Source organism: Notolepis coatsorum, assembly GCF_963971535.1.
Source record: "Notolepis coatsorum genome assembly, chromosome: 9".
NCBI lineage: Eukaryota > Metazoa > Chordata > Actinopteri > Aulopiformes > Paralepididae > Notolepis > Notolepis coatsorum.
The window spans coordinates 20,110,796-20,128,246 of NC_140173.1; positions in this window are offsets into that span (position 1 = coordinate 20,110,796).

Sequence of the window (17,451 nt, forward strand, 5' to 3'; positions counted from 1 at the left end):
ACACTGACTCCAGATCAGCACTTCTACTTTGGGAAGCTGTGTGAGTGTGGGCCCAGATCTCATAACACTGACTCCAGATCAGCACTTCTACTTTGGGAAGCTGTGTAGTGAGGGCCCAGATCTCATAACACTGACTCCAGATCAGCACTTCTACTTTGGGAAGCTGTGTGAGTGAGGGCCCATATCTCAACACTGACTCCAGATCAGCACTTCTACTTTGGGAAGCTGTGTAGTGAGGGCCCAGATCTCATAACACTGGGAGGACAAGGTCATGCCTTGCACCACCTTCTCTGTCAGGGGCCACTGCCTGTCCTGCTGTTGTGTCATCAGCATAACCTCATCAGCTGATATTTGCATTTTACCTACATTATATATCTTTATTGGTAAAAAATATTGTGTGAGACAAGACAATACTTATTTGTTCAGGGTGACGTTTCTAAATGAAAAAAAAAACTACAAAGAAATGTCAGTCTTAGATTAAAGTACTGTACATCAGCAGATGTATTGGAAATGTAAAGTCCCCAAATCAAAATGATTAAAACTTGGTATCTGGGCCACACATCTTAGATATTGGTTTAGCCCTACTCATAGGCCATCTGCTTTGAGCACAGAGCTTGACTTGATAGAACAGCCATTTCCATCCAAATCACCATTTATGAATGCTCATATGGCCGGTACACCATAAAACATGTCCGCTTGTTGATGTCGTCACGGAAGTCAGTGCACGAAACTGTGTTGGCAAGGGAATCCTTCCGCAGCATGGCTCATTATTCTAGTGACGGCTGTGTTAAACATTCACCTGTCTGAGTCTCGTGCACAGTCCACAAGTAGAACAATGTTCATTTAAATGAGTATTATCAAAGTTCTATAGCAGCCATCTTCTAATCTAGTGTATGGAGGGAGATTACCATGGTACTGTAGGAAAGACCCATCCTATCCAATTCTGCAGTGCACACATTAATTTAGCACCCTGTCATTGCTCTGCACTATTGCACTATTTTACTGTCTATTCTATTTTACTCTTTTTTATTATTGTCTATTTTAAAACGGCAATATAATCAAATCATTTACATTTACATTTAGTCATTTAGCTGACGCTTTTATCCAAAGCGACTTACAAGTTCTGTGCGACAAGACAGCAAGAAGGGTATAACTCTATCAGCTGAGTAACAATGTTCATCAAAGTGTTGCGTGTTACAGTGTAGGTTAGTTTATTAGGACAAGTGCATGACATTAAGGTTAGTCGGGGTTAGATTTTTATTTTTTTTATCATTTCAGATAATGGTTGAAGAAGTGAGTCTTTAGTCGACGGCGAAAGATTGGACGGGATTCGGCTGTCCTAACTGGGATGGGTAGTTCATTCCACCATTGTGGGGCAAGGACTGAGAATAGGCGGCTTCTCTTTGATGACCCTCCGGGAGCTTGGATAGGAGTAGATCTGAGGCGGCCAGAAGATGCAGAGCGTAGGGGTCTTGAGGGTGTGTAGTTAGAGACCATTGACCGGAGGTAGGCGGGAGCGGTTCCCTTTGCCGCACGGTATGCTGGGTCGAGGGCCTTGAAGCGGATACGTGCAGCAATGGGGAGCCAGTGCAGGTCCCTAAGAAGTGGGGTGACATGGGCCGACTTCGGTAGGTTTGAGATCAGGCGGGCCGCTGCATTTTGAATGAGTTGAAGAGGCTTGGTGGCAGTGGCCGGGAGGCCAGCTAGCAGTGCGTTGCAGTAGTCGAGGCGGGAGATGACTGTTGATTGGACGAGGAGTTGGGTGGCTTCTTTTGTCAGGAAGGGGCGTATCCTTCTGACGTTGCTCAGGAGGAATCTGCAGGTTCTGGTTGTCGCTGCGATGTGAGCAGAGAAGTTCAACTGGTCGTCGAGGACAACACCAAGGTTCTTGGCGGTCGGCGACGCGGTCACAGCTGCATTCTCGACTGTGATGGAGAGGTCGGTCAGGGGGGAGGATTTGGCCGGCAGGTGGAGCAATTCTGTTTTGCTTAGGTTCAATTTGAGGTGGTTGGTCGTCATCCAGGCGGAGATGTCGGACAGACAGGCCGAGATCCGCTCAGAGACGTGGATATCTGAGGGAGGGAAGGAGAGGAAGAGTTGAGTATCATCGGCATAACAATGATATGAGAAGCCATGAGACGTGATAATGTTACCCAGTGATTTAGTGTAGAGGGAGAAGAGAAGGGGTCCTAGGACCGAGCCCTGGGGGACACCCGTCCGGAGGGGGCGGGTGGCCGACAGAGTCCCTCTCCATGACACTTGGTAGGAGCGGTCATTGAGGTATGATGTCAGCCATGTCAGCGCAGATCCAGCCACTCCCATTCCTGCGAGGGCCGCAAGGAGGATCTGATGGTTGACTGTGTCGAAGGCTGCAGATAGATCTAGGAGAATCAGGACATAAATGGGATGTTGGATCCTAATGTGAAAAACTTTTTTTTGTGCCTTTCTTTTTGTCTTTGCTGCTGTAAAGCACTGCAGTTCTTGTATGAAAGGTGCTACAAATAAAGTTTGTTATTGAGTTTTGACTTGTTTATTCTTTTGTGACCTTCATCTTCATTCATATTAAATACTAAGTGTCTGTACCTCCTATTTTTATGTAGTCAATACAATGTCTGATTATATGCTTGTATTGACTCATCATGAGTGTTGTAATCTGAAATGCTGTACAGCCAATTATGGTTCCTCCCTCATAGTCAATTATTAGGTCAGTTTGGTCTTGATTGACCAAAACTGTAAGTTGATTAGTCGTAACTGAGCGGTGTTTGGGTGTATGAGGAGCCGACTACCTGACGGACCAGGATATTTTGTGTCTGTTGCCCAGTTCACAGAATAAATCGCCCAAGACCGAGAATCAAATGTCTGTCTTTTAATAAAAATTACACAACGCAAGTAAAAGTAGGTTATAATGGTGCTGTGACCGTGCTTCTGGAATCGTCACTCGTTCGACACTGTCAATTACACCATTCTGTTTGACAAGCTAAAAGCAATTGGTTTTGATAGCCTATCAGTGAGCTGGATGCAATCCTACCTGGAGGGGAGAGAACAGATGGTGGAGGTAAATGGTACCCTATCCCCCCCCCCTCACAGTGAGCTGTGGTGTTCCACAAGGAAGCATACTAGGTCCGCTACTGTTCCTAATTTATGCAAATGACATGTCGTCAGCTTGTGACTGCAACTTGTTCCTGTTTGCGGACGACTCAGCCCTGCTGGTCTCTGACAAGAACAAGTTACAGATTGAAAAAACCCTCAGCTCGGAACTAGGCAAAATCTGCATATGGATCGCTGATGACAAACTATCATTACACATGGGCAAAACAGAGTCCATTCTCTTCGGTTCAAATAACAAACTCAGCAAGACCGACGGCTTCTCAGTTACAGTGGGTGACAATATTGTCACAAGGAAAGAAGAAATTACCTACCTGGGCTCCATCCTAGATGCAAATCTTTCCTGTGACAAAATGGCATCCAATGTAATAAAAAAAGTCAACCAACGAACTAGATTCTTGTACCGGATCTCCTCACTGGTAAACAAGAATACCCTGAAGACTCTGGCAGGAGCACTCATTCAAGGGTACTACGACTATGCTTGCACCTCATGGTACCAAAGCACCTCAAAGGCGCTTAAAACAAAATTACAAACATCACAAAACAAACTGGTCAGACTACTACTTGACCTGACTCCTAGAACCGACCTCACCCCTGCCCACTTTGACAAACTAGGATGGCTTAGAGTAGACGACAGAGTACAGCAACTTGCAATGGGCCTGGTCTACAAGATACACTACACGACCAAGGTACCCATGTACATGTCAAAATACTTCCCAAAGGTCAGTGAATACCACGATCACAACACCAGAGGGAGCTCCACAAATCATGTTAAACCCAGATTCGGCTCAAACAAGGGACTAAACACGTTTCGCAATTATGCCACATCAATGTGGAACGCCCTACCCAAAGCTGTAAAGGAATGTGAATCACTACCCACTTTCAAAAACACTCTCAAAGAATACCTACGGGAGACTGAAATTCGAAACTGGCCCCTGTAAATGTCCTAACCCAACCCAATGTACAGTAAATGACCAAGTATGGTTTTGTCAATATTCCAATGTACAGCTTTGCTTGTACAGTTGTATAGTGTCCCACCCCACCCACCCAACCTCCTCCAATGTACAGTCCCCCCCCCCCCACCCCACCTACCCTCCAATCAGGGGCGGGGCTAGGGGGTGGCTACTTGGGCTCAAGCCCTGAATGTTTTCTGAAAAGCCCCGAATCTATTTAAAAAGATTTTTAAATTTTTTTTTGACAATTAATCATTGTTACATGAAAATATGTTTGCACCAGATTTAGCAGAAGCTCATTTCCATCTGTAGTCTATCCAGCTGCTAACTGTATTTGAGTGAGTTAAGTCTTGGTGTTATGGTAGACTCAGACCTAAGCTTTAAATCACAATCAACAAGTTGACAAAAACATAATTCTTCCACCTTAGAAACATAGCTAAAGTACGGCCATTTATAAATCAAAAGGACACTGAAAACCAGATCCATGCCTTTATCTCAAGCCGACTCGACTACTGTAATGCACTCCTTACCGGCCTCCCGAAAAAATACGATGATAACTATTTTATTGCAATGCACTATTGCATTATTTTATTCTATTTTACTAACTATTTTATTGCACTGCACTATTTTACTTTGTATCAGTGATAATCAAACCGTAAACAAAGACGCCTATTAACACTTTCAGCGCCAGATGGCGCTGTTTACTGTTACTGTTGAAAGGCCAGCGCCTTTTAACATGGGGATACGTGGCTGTGTTTGCAGGCCTAAAGCTATATTATATTTTATATTATATTATTTTATATTATAGCTATGGATCTAATAATATAGTCGATTGTCATTGAGTTTCTTCCGGTCAAGATGCAAAAAACAGATCATTTTTCCATCCATACATTTCTGTTTTATACCGTCGTGAATATGAGTGTAGTTTCAGGGTGGTCTGGTGTCATTTCCAAAATGACAGACACCAAGCCACATCGTTTCAAATGGAGTGCAATAGCGGCCGCAAGGTGTTAGGCGGCGGTATTGGACTTTTGATATCTCAGACCCATCCCCAGTGATAACACAGGCTGCCGGCATGTCTTTATGAATGGAAATATCGAATAAAAGAAACAACGATGAAAACCCGACTATACTCTGGTTTTCGGGGGTCCTTGCGCTCAATGTTCGGCGAGTTAACCCTAGATCTTAGATCCTAATATGAAAAACGATGTGATTTAATGTCTTACCTTGACTTTGTCTATTTTGCTGCTATCTATTTTATGCTTTATGTCTGCACTTTATGCATTGCTCTTGATCTGCCAATGTTGTGCTAATTTTATGCCTGTCTTTTTGTACTGCTGTGAAGCACTTTGAGCTGCAATTCTTGTATGAAACACAGTGTATTATTATTATTATTATTATTATTATTATTATTATTATTATTATTATTATTATTATTATTATTATTATTATTATTATTATTATTATTATTATTATAAATTATTATAGTTTGCTTCATTAATTAAAGGGTGTGAATTTAAGTGTTCTCTAGTGCCATTTGTCCGCTTTAAGGTGGTGGTATAAGTTAAAGGTTGTGGTGTGGAAGTCGCACCTATCTGGGCTAAGCCCCGGATCTCCTACGATCCTAAATCCGCCCCTGCCTCCAATGTACAGTTTCTACGTCAAATGTATATACTCTCTTTTCTGGACTCTTTTGGTATCACAAACAGTACTGTATTTGCACATCTGATATGTCATAAATGTATAGATGTAGCAGTACTGTCTAGACTCTATCTGTATGTCATGTACAGGCATGCGTTGGTCATGGGACGGGGTTGCACTCCGTGAAGAGTAAGATTTGAGCCCAGATGAGTGCGGCCATGGTGCCCTGTTTGATAGTTCTGTTTGGGCTACTTTGCATATCAATAGCGCCGGTCGTCAGGTGTGTTAAATACGTTCTCAGATACATTCACACGTCACCTAACTTGTGAATGATATGTGTTACATTCCATTCGTAGAGGAAATTAGGCACTGTCTTTAGTCTGTGCTCAAGCAAGGGGACATTTATGCGCATGCGCGGGAGCGTGCGCACGCGCGTGGCGCCATTATTGTGCGTGTAATCACAGTTGATATCAGGAACGCACCGCTGGTCGTGTATGTCATATATGTTATGATGAATTGAAAATGGGGGACCCTGATGTAAACAAGACGAAAGTCTTTCTCTGGTCTGCATCCCCTTAACAATTGTATGTATTGAGCTGTACTGTACTGTACCCATTCTGCAATCTGTTAATAAAGTTTTCAATCAATCAATCAATCAATTGAAAATGGAGGACCCTTATGTAAACAAGACAAACGACTTTTTGTGGTCTTCATCCTCTTAGCAGTTGTTGGTATTGAGCTGTAGTGTATTGTACCCATTCTGCAATCTGTTAATAACATTTTCAATCAATCAATCAATCAATCAATCATCGAGTGAGGGATTCGCCGTGTTCCAGAAGTTTTCTACTGGTGTTGCAGCTGAGTGAGTCCGGTTGGCCTGTTACTGTTCCGCAACTGTAAGTTACTTCCGGGGTAGGCCTGATTGGCCCCGACAGGCACGTGACAGGCGCGGCCACGCCCCGCGGCAGCCTCAGGACGCGCAACTTTCTCTGCCGCGCGGCACGCTCCGCGGCAGCATTATGTAGATTATGTAGCAGTAATACGCCCTTTTTCACTATCCAGAAATAGCTCAATTGGCAGCGCTGCATTGGTGTGGATCCTACCGTCCGTTGCTGGCAAGTTCGATTCCCTTCAATTTTTTTTTTTTTTTTAACGTGCATTCGTTCGCCGTTAAGTTTAGGCATGTTAACTTTAAGCATTGTTTCGGAGTTGGTTAAGGTTAGGCATTGTTTCGGAGTTGGTTATGGTTAGAAAGGTTAAGTTTAGGCGCTGTTAAGGAGCTGGTTAAGGTTAGAGTTTGTCTTAGAGAATGGCAATATTCTTTCGGAGTTGGTTATGCCTTATGGTTAAGGTTAGGCATGGTTAAGGTTAAGGTTAGGCATAGTTTCGGAGTTGCTTAAGGTTAAAGGGTTAAGTTTAGGCGCTGTTAAGGAGCTGGTTAAGGTTAGAGTTTGTCTTAGAGAATGGCAATAGACAGCCTATTTCCACGTTGCAGCGCGAGGCAATAGACAGCCTATTTCCGCGCGACAGCTCTCAGCAGCCTCGTTGCGCGTCCTGAGGCTGCCGCGTGGCGTGGCCGCGCCTGTCACGTGCCTGTCGGGGCCAATCAGGCCTACCCAGGAAGTAACTTACAGTTGCGGAACAGTAACAGGCGTCCGGTTGACTCGCGCTATGAACAATCACTAGCGCAGTGTTGCGCATTTGCCACAAGGTGGCAGCATTGGATCATTTATCAGATTGGAAGCGAGTTTGAGTTTTCTCTCTTGTAGCGTTGATTGTTTGATTGATTGAACATTTTATTTGCAGAATATCATTGCAGAATGGGTACAATACAGTACGTCTCAATACACACAATTGTTAAGGGGATGCAGACCAGAGAAAGACTTTCGTCTTGTTTACATCAGGGTCCCCCATTTTCAATTCATCATAACATATGACATACATGACATACAGGTAGACAGTACTGTTACATTTAGACATTTATGACATACCAGAGTACAAAATAGTCTAAAAAGAGAGTATATACATTTGAGGGGGAAGAAACTGTACATTGGAGGTGGTTGGTGTAGAATGATCGTCTGGAGGCTATGACTTGGTGCAAGCTCGTTTATTGACAACTTCAGTATGCAGTAACAGACAGACTCCTTCACGTTCCGTGTAACAATATATAACTCCAGATCAATGCGCATGCCTTAGAACTACCCCTGCATATCTTATATACTTCCGTATATGACATCTCCCCTTTTCAGCATGTTATCTCTAACATCATAGGAACATTCCAAATTAAAAGTACTATAGGCTGAACATACCTTTTTAACTTAAATCTGAGACATCATCACACATTCTGGTCTCTGTCTAAAACAATGAACTGTTTAAGCTTTAAAGTGTTATTATTACAGTTAAATCACCAACCAACATTTCAACATCCAATACAACATTCCTTTCTTTTTCCTTTTTTTTTTAACATTGTACCCAAAACTCTGCACAGTCCATTTTACCCAACCGATCTACAGGTCAAGTCTCTTGACTGGCTTACTCAGTCGTCCCGATCGGGTCACCGTTTGACCAGACAACGGGGTTGTAGGTGTAGCTGTAGCCACACTCTGACTGGCAGGAACAGTCTCTAACAAGGTGTGTCTGTCAGAGTGGGAGTCTGTCCCTGCGCACTCACCAGGCGATGCTGGGGTTGGCTGCATCGCAGGCACCGGTTGGAGGTGGCGGCGGTTACGCCGCAGCTCTGTTCCTTGCTGTGTCTGGATGACGAAGGATCTCGGGGTGCTGCTCTCGCTGGAGATCACTGCTGGCAAGGACCACTGCTTGTCATGGTCCAGCTTGGAGAGTACAACGTCTCCTGGTCGCAGGGCGGGTAGGGCCCTGGCCCCATGACGGTGGTTGAAGTAGAAGGCCTGTTTAGCTTTTTCCTTCTGATCCTTCTCTTGCACAGCTGCCATGCTGGGCCATTTTGGGGTGAGGTTTTTCTCAAGAGTGGGGAGGGTGGTTCTGAGTTTCCTCCCCATCAAGAGCTCCGCTGGGCTGTAGCCTGTGGAGGAGCACGGAGTAGACCTGTAGCTCAGTAGAGCCATAGCTGGGTCATCTTGCTTGAGGATTTTCTTTGCCGTCTGCAGGGCTCTCTCTGCGTGCCTGTTGCCTTGCGGGTGATGAGGGCTGGACGTGTAGTGTTTGAAGTCCAGTTGTCTAGCCAGCTCCTTGAACTCCATACTTGCAAACTGGGGTCCATTGTCGCTCACCACTTCCTCAGGAATTCCGAATCTCGCGAACACGGCCTTCAGCCTCTGAATGACTTGTGTACTGGTTGTGGAAGACAGGTGGAGTATCTCGATGAACCTAGAGTAATAATCTGATATTACTAGGTAGTTGTTGTGCTTGTACTCACAGAGGTCCATGGCAATCCTCTTCCAGGGTCGCTCTGGGAGTGGCGTGGAGAGGAGAGGCTCTTTTTGTTGAGTTCTTTTCAGTTCACAGCACACCTGGCACGACGCCACAAGCTGGCTTAACTCTGTGGAGAGACCAGGCCACCATACTGAGGAACTCGCTCTCTCCCTACATTTCACTAGGCCCTGGTGCCCTTCATGGATTCTCTGAAGGATATCTCCTCTCATCTGTCTCGGCATGACAATCCTGTTCCCTCTTAGGACAAGTCCATTTAGCTCTGACAGCTCTGATTTCACTGGGCCATAGGGTCTCGCCTCGATAGGCACCTCGGCTAGGTGTTCAGGCCATCCCTTTTTTATGAGTCTGGCGACTGACAACAGTTCGGCGTCAGCTGCTGTGGCCGCTCTGATCTCGTCCATCTTGCTTGTGGACGCTGGGATCCCCTCCATTACACTAGCCACATAGCATGCCACCTCACGCTGTGTGTCCAAGTCTGCATCTGTGTTGGTCATTGGGCTGCGTGACAGAGTATCTGCGACAACCAGAGTCTTTCCAGGAGCATACTCTGCCACCGCGTTGAACCTCATGAGCCTCATGAGGAGTCGCTGGCATCGGAGAGGCACATTGTCCAGGCTGCGAGTGTTAATGAGAGGTACAAGGGGTTTGTGGTCAGTTATTAGCTTGAACTGGCCCAGTCCACTGAGGTACCGGTCGAACCTCTCGCACGCCCACACGCCCGCCAGACCTTCTTTTTCTATCTGGGCGTAGCGCGTTTCTGCTTCGGTGAGGCGTCTTGAGCAGTACGCCACAGGTTTCCACTGCTCGCCATGAAGTTGAAGTAGCACGCCCCCTAACCCGTAACTGCTTGCGTCGGCAGACACAGCGGTGGGCTTGCTCACGTCGTAGAAGGCGAGTACTGGTGCTGTGGTCAACAGCTCTTTGATCCTCTGAAAAGCTGTTTGCTGGGCATGGTTCCATGTCCATGCATTTTTGTGCTTCAGGAGCTCATACAGCGGTTGTCCTACTGTTGAGAGGTCTGGGACGTACCTGCCGAGATAATTCACCATTCCCAGCACCCTCCTCAGCTCCTGCACATCTGTTGGCGGCGCCAGCTGCCGGATAGCCTCCACTTTTGCTGGGTCAGGCCGGATCCCGGACTGGTTGATGATGTGCCCGAGAAACCGTAGCTGACTTTGCTTGATGGAGCACTTTTCTCTATTCAGCTTCAGGCCAGCCGTCTCTATGCGCTGCATCACCTTCTCCAGGCGACTGTCATGCTCTTTTTCTGTGGCCCCGTAGACGAGAATGTCGTCCATGAAGATCTCGACGCCCTCTAACCCGTCCAGGGTCTCCATCATCTTCCTCTGGAAGATTTCCGGCGGGCTTGTGATCCCGAATGGCAGTCGCTTGAAGTTGAACCTGCCAAACGGCGTGATGAAGGTGGTGAGCTTACAGCTGTCTGGGTGCAACAGGATTTGGAAGAATCCACTGGCGGCATCGAGTGACGTTATTACGTAACCATTGACTACAGGAAGGCTCGTTATCTGGTCAATGTTACACAATAAGGAGACGGCAGCCAAAGTATCTAAATAAAGAATATTTAATTTATAGTTACCATGGTTTCGTAACAAAAATGAACATCAAATAATAAACAGACAAACACAGAACTATACAGACAGGATCAGCACCAGACGGAAGGGATGACAGACTACTTATACACAAGGGAATGACGAGACAACACACACCTAGGGTAATGGTAATTGGGTACACCTGGGGGGAAAACAATAGGGACTACACACCATGACAGAGGACTACATCTAGACATGACAACTCACATTAGGAGCGCCTGATCAGGGCACAAACATACCCCCACATAACAGAAGTGAAGACTGTGGCTCCGCTTAGCTTTGCTGTGATCTTGTCGGTAGTGGGCAGGGTGTACTGTTCTCTTTTAACAGCCTCGTTCAGCCTCTTGAGATCCACACAGATGCGGGCTTTGCCTGTGCTCTTCAGGACCGGCACCATGGGTGCACACCAATCGGTAGGCTGTGTCACCTTCTCAATGATGCCATTCCTCTCCATCCTTTGGAGCTCCTCCTTGACCTTCTGCAGCATAGGGAGAGGTACACGTCGCGCTGTGTATACCGCGTACGGCTGGGCGCCATCTTTCAGCAGTATTCTTACTGGTTCAGTTTGTAATGTCCCATGCTCCCCGTATGCCTGCAAATGTTCATTTTTCCCGCTGCTGCTCACCGTTTCCTCCACTCTTCTCACTAAATTCATTTTCACTGACATTGGCCTGCTGAGTAGGTTGTTTACTGTAGGCCCCCGGATGACATAAGCTGTGAGTGGGTGTGTCTTACCCTTGTAGGTCACAGTGCTCTGGATCTGTCCTATGCAATGCAGCTTGCCACCTGGGCTGTCCAGTGGTATTTCCGCAGGCTCCAGCGGTCTGTTTGGCCTGAGTGAGTGGTAGGTCTCCTCGCGAATGATGCTCACATCTGCCCCAGTGTCGATTTTAAACTCGACCGGTGTGGAGCCCATCAACACCTTGACGGCCCACCTCTTTGGCGACCCACCTGCTTTACTCACTTCTCCCATGTAGTACCCATCTTCTGACCCAGAGTCCTGCTGTTGTTGCTGCACTTCTTTTTGTTCTCTGACCTCACGTACTGCTTTCCTATTTCTACACACTTTGCTCCAGTGCCCTACTTTGTCGCAGGTATTACATGTGGACTTTTTAGCTGGACAGTTCTCATCTCTACTGTGCCACGCTCTCCCACATTGTCTACATTGTCCTCTGTCGCCCCCTTGTGGCTTACCCTGGCGGCCATTTCCTTTGTAGCGCTTGTTGTGAGTCACCTCGTGTATCGCCCCACCTCCGGCTGTCTCTCCTTGCATGCTGATCTGCGCCGCAACCTCTTCAGACTGCCTGACAGTCTCTATGGTCAGCGCGAGTGTCAGATCTCTCGTCATCTGCAACTTACGGGAGACTTCTTTGTCGAGGACTCCAACGACGACTCTGTCACGGATGTTCTCATCCTTGCTCGCGCTGAAATCACAATGCACAGCCAGTTCAAACAAAGCCCTAATAAAAGTCTCTGCTTTTTCTCCTGCTCTCTGTACCCGTTGATGGAAACATGCCCGTTTGTGTATGACGTTCCGTCGCGGTACAAAGTAGTCATCGAACTTCACTAGCACTCTTCTAAAGTCATTTTGATGTGCTACTACTTCAAATTCAAACGAACGGAATATATTCTCCGACTCGCTTCCCATAGCATATATCAGACTGCTAACCTGCACGGTACCCTCTTCCTTATCCAACTTGGTAGCCGTTCTGAATCTCACAAAACGCTGCTTCCATTCGGGCCATTCTCCTGGTTTGTCGAAAGGAAAACATGCCGGCGGTTGAAATTTTGCCATTTTTGTCTACCCCACTTCTGACACCATGTAGAATGATCGTCTGGAGGCTATGACTTGGTGCAAGCTCGTTTATTGACAACTTCAGTATGCAGTAACAGACAGACTCCTTCACGTTCCGTGTAACAATATATAACTCCAGATCAATGCGCATGCCTTAGAACTACCCCTGCATATCTTATATACTTCCGTATATGACAGTTGGGATGGGGGGGGGGACTGTACATTGGAGGGGGTTGGGTTTGGACATTTACAGGGGCCAGTTTCGAATTGCAGTCTCCCGTAGGTGCTCTTTGAGAGTGGTTTTGAAAGTGGGTAGTGATTCACATTCCTTTACAGCTGTGGGTAGGGCGTTCCACATTTATGTGGCGTAATTGCTAAACGTGTTTAGTCCCTTGTTTGAGCCGAATCTGGGTTTGACATGATTTGTGGAGCTCCCTCTGGTGTTGTGGTCGTGGTATTCACTGACCTTTGGGAAGTATTTTGACATGTACATGGGTACCTGGGTGGTGTAGTAGTGTATCTTGTAGACCAGGCCCATTGCAAGTTGCTGTACTCTCTACTCTAAGCCATCCTAGGTTGTCAAAGTGGGCAGGGGTGAGGTGGGTTCTAGGAGTAAGGTCAAGCAGTAGTGTAACTGAGGGGTACAATTCCCTGACTGTATTACTAGATATGATACTTACTACCACTACCTTTGTACTTAATATTCGGGCACCCAGTACTCGGCATAAATATATTATGATGAACACTGTCACGTAGATGAAACGGATCCAACACAAATGTACGAATTAGAAATAGGTCTTTATTTCTACACAGCGATGGTGTGTAGAGCAAGCACTTAATCAAATCAATCACATTTATGAATGGGAATTAGTATGCACTTTTATGGCAAGAGTATTCGTCGGTATATCAATAGAGAATGTCCAATCTCTGAAGGCGCAGGTGGTACATATACGACCTGGAATAGTTAAGGAATAACAGCAAGGATACTTTAATGATTATAGACTGGATACACTAGGGGGGGTTAATCCGGTCGCTTGTAAGCCGACAGGAGTAGGAAGGGGGGGGGGGTAGAGTCCGGCTGCCTCATCCGGCCAAGGGTATCCCAGGTGAACCCACTGTAGTGCCGTTCAATGCGCCGGCGATCCTTGGACCACAGATGAAAGCAGGTGGACTCTCTGTGAGCCGGCTCTCTCCGGTCCACGGGGGAGAGACGTGAAGCGACCTCGTCTTGCAGAGCGTCTCCTCACCTTGCGTCCTCTCCAGGGGGGGGGGGTTCCAACACACGGCAGTGTCGGGGGTCTTTATCCATGGAATAATCAACGTATACAAAGCATAATCCGTGCCTGGGAAGGCGGGCTGTCGTCGGTAGAATAATCCGGTATACAGGTCCACTCGCTCGTCGGCTCTGGGGCTCCTCGGGTGCAATCTCACATGGGGTCGATCATCCTGGATAAGCAGCCAGTTTTCTGCCCGAAACGATGGGGTGCTGACCACGGTAGTATTCTCACCGCACGAAGCACTATATATTAACAGACTATTATTAGCTTAATAGACTACGTCCAACTCGACGATATAGTGCCAAATATGACTATTCAAATATTAATATACACGATGTCTCAATACCGATGGTAGGCCGAACTTGGCCTTACTCCCACACGTGGCGTCGCGGGGAGGCTTTACATCTGTGACTCTATTGGAGGGTAAGAAACTGGACTGAAAAGGAAGTCCTACTTTAGTAGCGCAGTATATATACGCACTATGAACAAATAGTCCCATTAGTGGTAGCCAGATTCCTACGCGGAACTAGGACTTGTTCGTACATGTTGAGCGGTACGTTTGAACTGGGTCTGGGGGGTATGGCAGCCTGGCACCAAGGTCTCGACCAATAGTAGAATGGAGACTATTATGGGATGTTCAGTAGGCTAGAATGGATATTCAATGCATATTGTACAAGGAATATACAAGGGATATCAGGGAGTATTAGAGAATATACAAATACAATTAAATATATATATATAATAAATATATATATTCGGTTTAATCTGGCCCTTCACAACAAGTAGAGTAAGGTCAATGACCAGTTTGATTTGTGATGTTTGTAAATTTGTTTTTAGCGCCTTTGAGGTGCTTTGGTAGCAGTAGAACAGTACCGCACATACGCCATAAGGTGGCAATGTTGATTTATTTATCAGAACGAACACATCATTGAGTTTTCACTCGTTTTGAATTGAGTTGAGCATGGATTAAGGACATTTTTACTCAACTACTCCAGTTGTGTAGGTGCTGTACTGTGGTTTTTGTTAATACCTAATACACTTGGGTGGTTTCTGAAATATAATATTTTCTTATTTTTTATTATATGTGATTTTTACATAGCATTCTGTTTTCTTTTAACTCAATCAGCGCTGGAGCGATATGCGTGATGTGTTGTTAACAGGCCGACGCTCTAAAGTATAGGAATACGTGGCAGTGTTTGCAGGGCTATAACTATATTCTATATTATAGCTATGGATACAATACTATGTGTGAGGATTCGCCAGTCCCTGAACCCCTTTTCCCTGTCTACTCTCCTCAGCAGCCCCCACCTTTGGACATTCTTATTCTCCTGGCATTTTTATTGTCTCCTGTGTTGTTTAACTGTGTTCTGTCTTTAGTCTCATTCCCTTTGTAATTATTTATTTGTTCCTTGTATGTTTGTTTACTCTGTCTAGTGTTCAGTCTTCTTGTGTAGTTAGTTCTTGTGCTTCCCTGTTTATATTCCCCATTGTGTTTGGTCTGGTTGTTTTCCTTAGCCCTGTTAGTTCTGACCTTCCCTCATGTGTGTCTCGTTTTGCTAATTGCCCTGCTGTCTCTCTAGTGTTAATTGTTTCCCCTATATCTAGTGTTCGTTCTCTACTCTTACTTGTCGGTTCATTGTTTCGGTTCCATGTTTTGTTATCCTCGTCCCTGTTTCATGTGCTGAGCTCCTGTCTTCTTAGTAAGTTCCCAGTGTCATTTAGTGTTTTGTTTTTGGACTTACTCTCTTTATGAGATAATTCTTTGTTTTGTATTTTGCCCTCTGCCAGTCTTAGCTGTGCTATTCCTTGTTTCGTTTTGCTACTGCCTTGGATGTATTTTCTGTTAGACTTCACCCCTGGCTCGAAGTGTTCTAATTAAAGGAGCAGTGCTCATTTTTGGACAATCTACCTTTACCTCTCCCTCGTTATCTGTTTGCGCCTGGGCCCTCTGCTAACAATCCGTAACAGAATGAACCGACCATGTCTGGACCCAGCGAACAGAACGAGGGAGGCTTTGAGCGCCTTGGAGGCGTTCAGACTGGGGGATGTTCCTTCCTCCTCCTTGGAGGAGAGGAAGGAGGTTTTGCGTCTGCTCTATTCACTCAGGGAGTGGCACCCTGAGCTGGTCCCACAGATGGAGGAGTATGGCAGACACTGGATCAAGTGCCTATTCCAGCCTCCAGCCTCCGGTCAAGCCCCTACTGCTGGTAAGGCCTCTACCACCAGCATAGCCTCACCTCAGTCACCTGCTAGGGTACCTACTGCTAGCCTAGCGTCCCCAGCTAATGCTGCTAACCCCAGCCCTGTTTACGTTGCTCTGGTTGTTAGCTCAGCCGTTAGCCTAGCATCCCCAGCTAGTGCTGCTAACCCCAGCCCTGTTAACGTTGCTCAGGTTGTTAGCTCAACCGATAGCCTAGCGCCCTCAGCTAGTGCTGCTAACCCCAGCCCTGTGAACACTGCTCAGGCAGCTAGCACTAGCCCGATAGCTAACACTGCCCTTGTAGCAGTTAGCTTAGGCCCCGCAGCTCTCACTGCTCACGCAGCTAGCACTAGCCCGATAGCTAACACTACCCCTGTAGCAGTTAGCTTAGGCCCCATGTCTCTCACTGCTCAGGCAGCTAGCACAAGTCCGATAGCTAACCCTGCCCCTGTGTCTAGCCTAGTCCTTGTAGCTTCGAAGGCTACCCCGTTAGTCCCTACTGCTACCAAGTCACGGAGAGCTAGAAAGTCTAGGAAAGCTAGCACTAGCCCGATAGCTAACCCTGCCCCTGTGGTTAGACTAGCCCTTGTAGCTTCGACAGCTACCCCGTTAGCACCTACTGCCAGCATGGCCCCAGTTGTTAGCATAGCTACTGCTAGCACCACAGCCCTGTCTGATAGCTTAGCCTCTGCAGCTAACCAGGCCTCAACAGCTAGGACTGCCCTGTCAGCTAGCTCGTTCCCTATGGCCCCAGTTTCTCTGGTCTCGGTTCCTTGGTCTGGCCCTCCAGCCAGCGTTAACTATCCTGCTAGAACTGCCCCTTCGGTTATCAGGATGGGTTATTTCCGTGTTGCTCCTAGCACCTCAGTCTCGTCCGCTAGAGCCCCTGCTGCTAGCCTCTTAGTCTTGTCTGCTAGAGCCCCTGCTAGGTTAGCCACTGCTAGTTCTACAGGCCCTACAGCTAAACCTTTGGCTTCCTCAGTTAGGAGACTCAGTGTGGTTCCGGCCCTTAGTACTGGCTTAGCTCCCCCTGTTAGCTTAGCCCCGGGTGCTACGCCCGGCCCGGTCTCCACGCCCGGTCCGGCTCCCACGCCTGACCCGGCCTCCTCGACTGGCCCCGGCTCTTCGTTTGGTCCAGCTCTTCGCCGTGGTCGTCGCCGTGGTCTACGCTGTGGTCTACGCCGTAGTCTGCACCGAGGTCGTTCTGCACCTGGAGAGTCATCTGGTCCCGTCTCCTCGTCTGGTCCCGTCTCCTCATCTGGTCCCGTCTCATCTGGTCCCGTCTCATCTGGTCCCGGTTCGTCGTCTGGTCCCGGCTCTTCGTCTGGTCCCGTCTCCTCATCTGGTCCCGTCTCATCTGGTCCCGGTTCGTCGTCTGGTCCCGGTTCGTCGTCTGGTCCCGGCTCTTCGTCTGGTCCCGTCTCCTCATCTGGTCCCGTCTCATCTGGTCCCGGTTCGT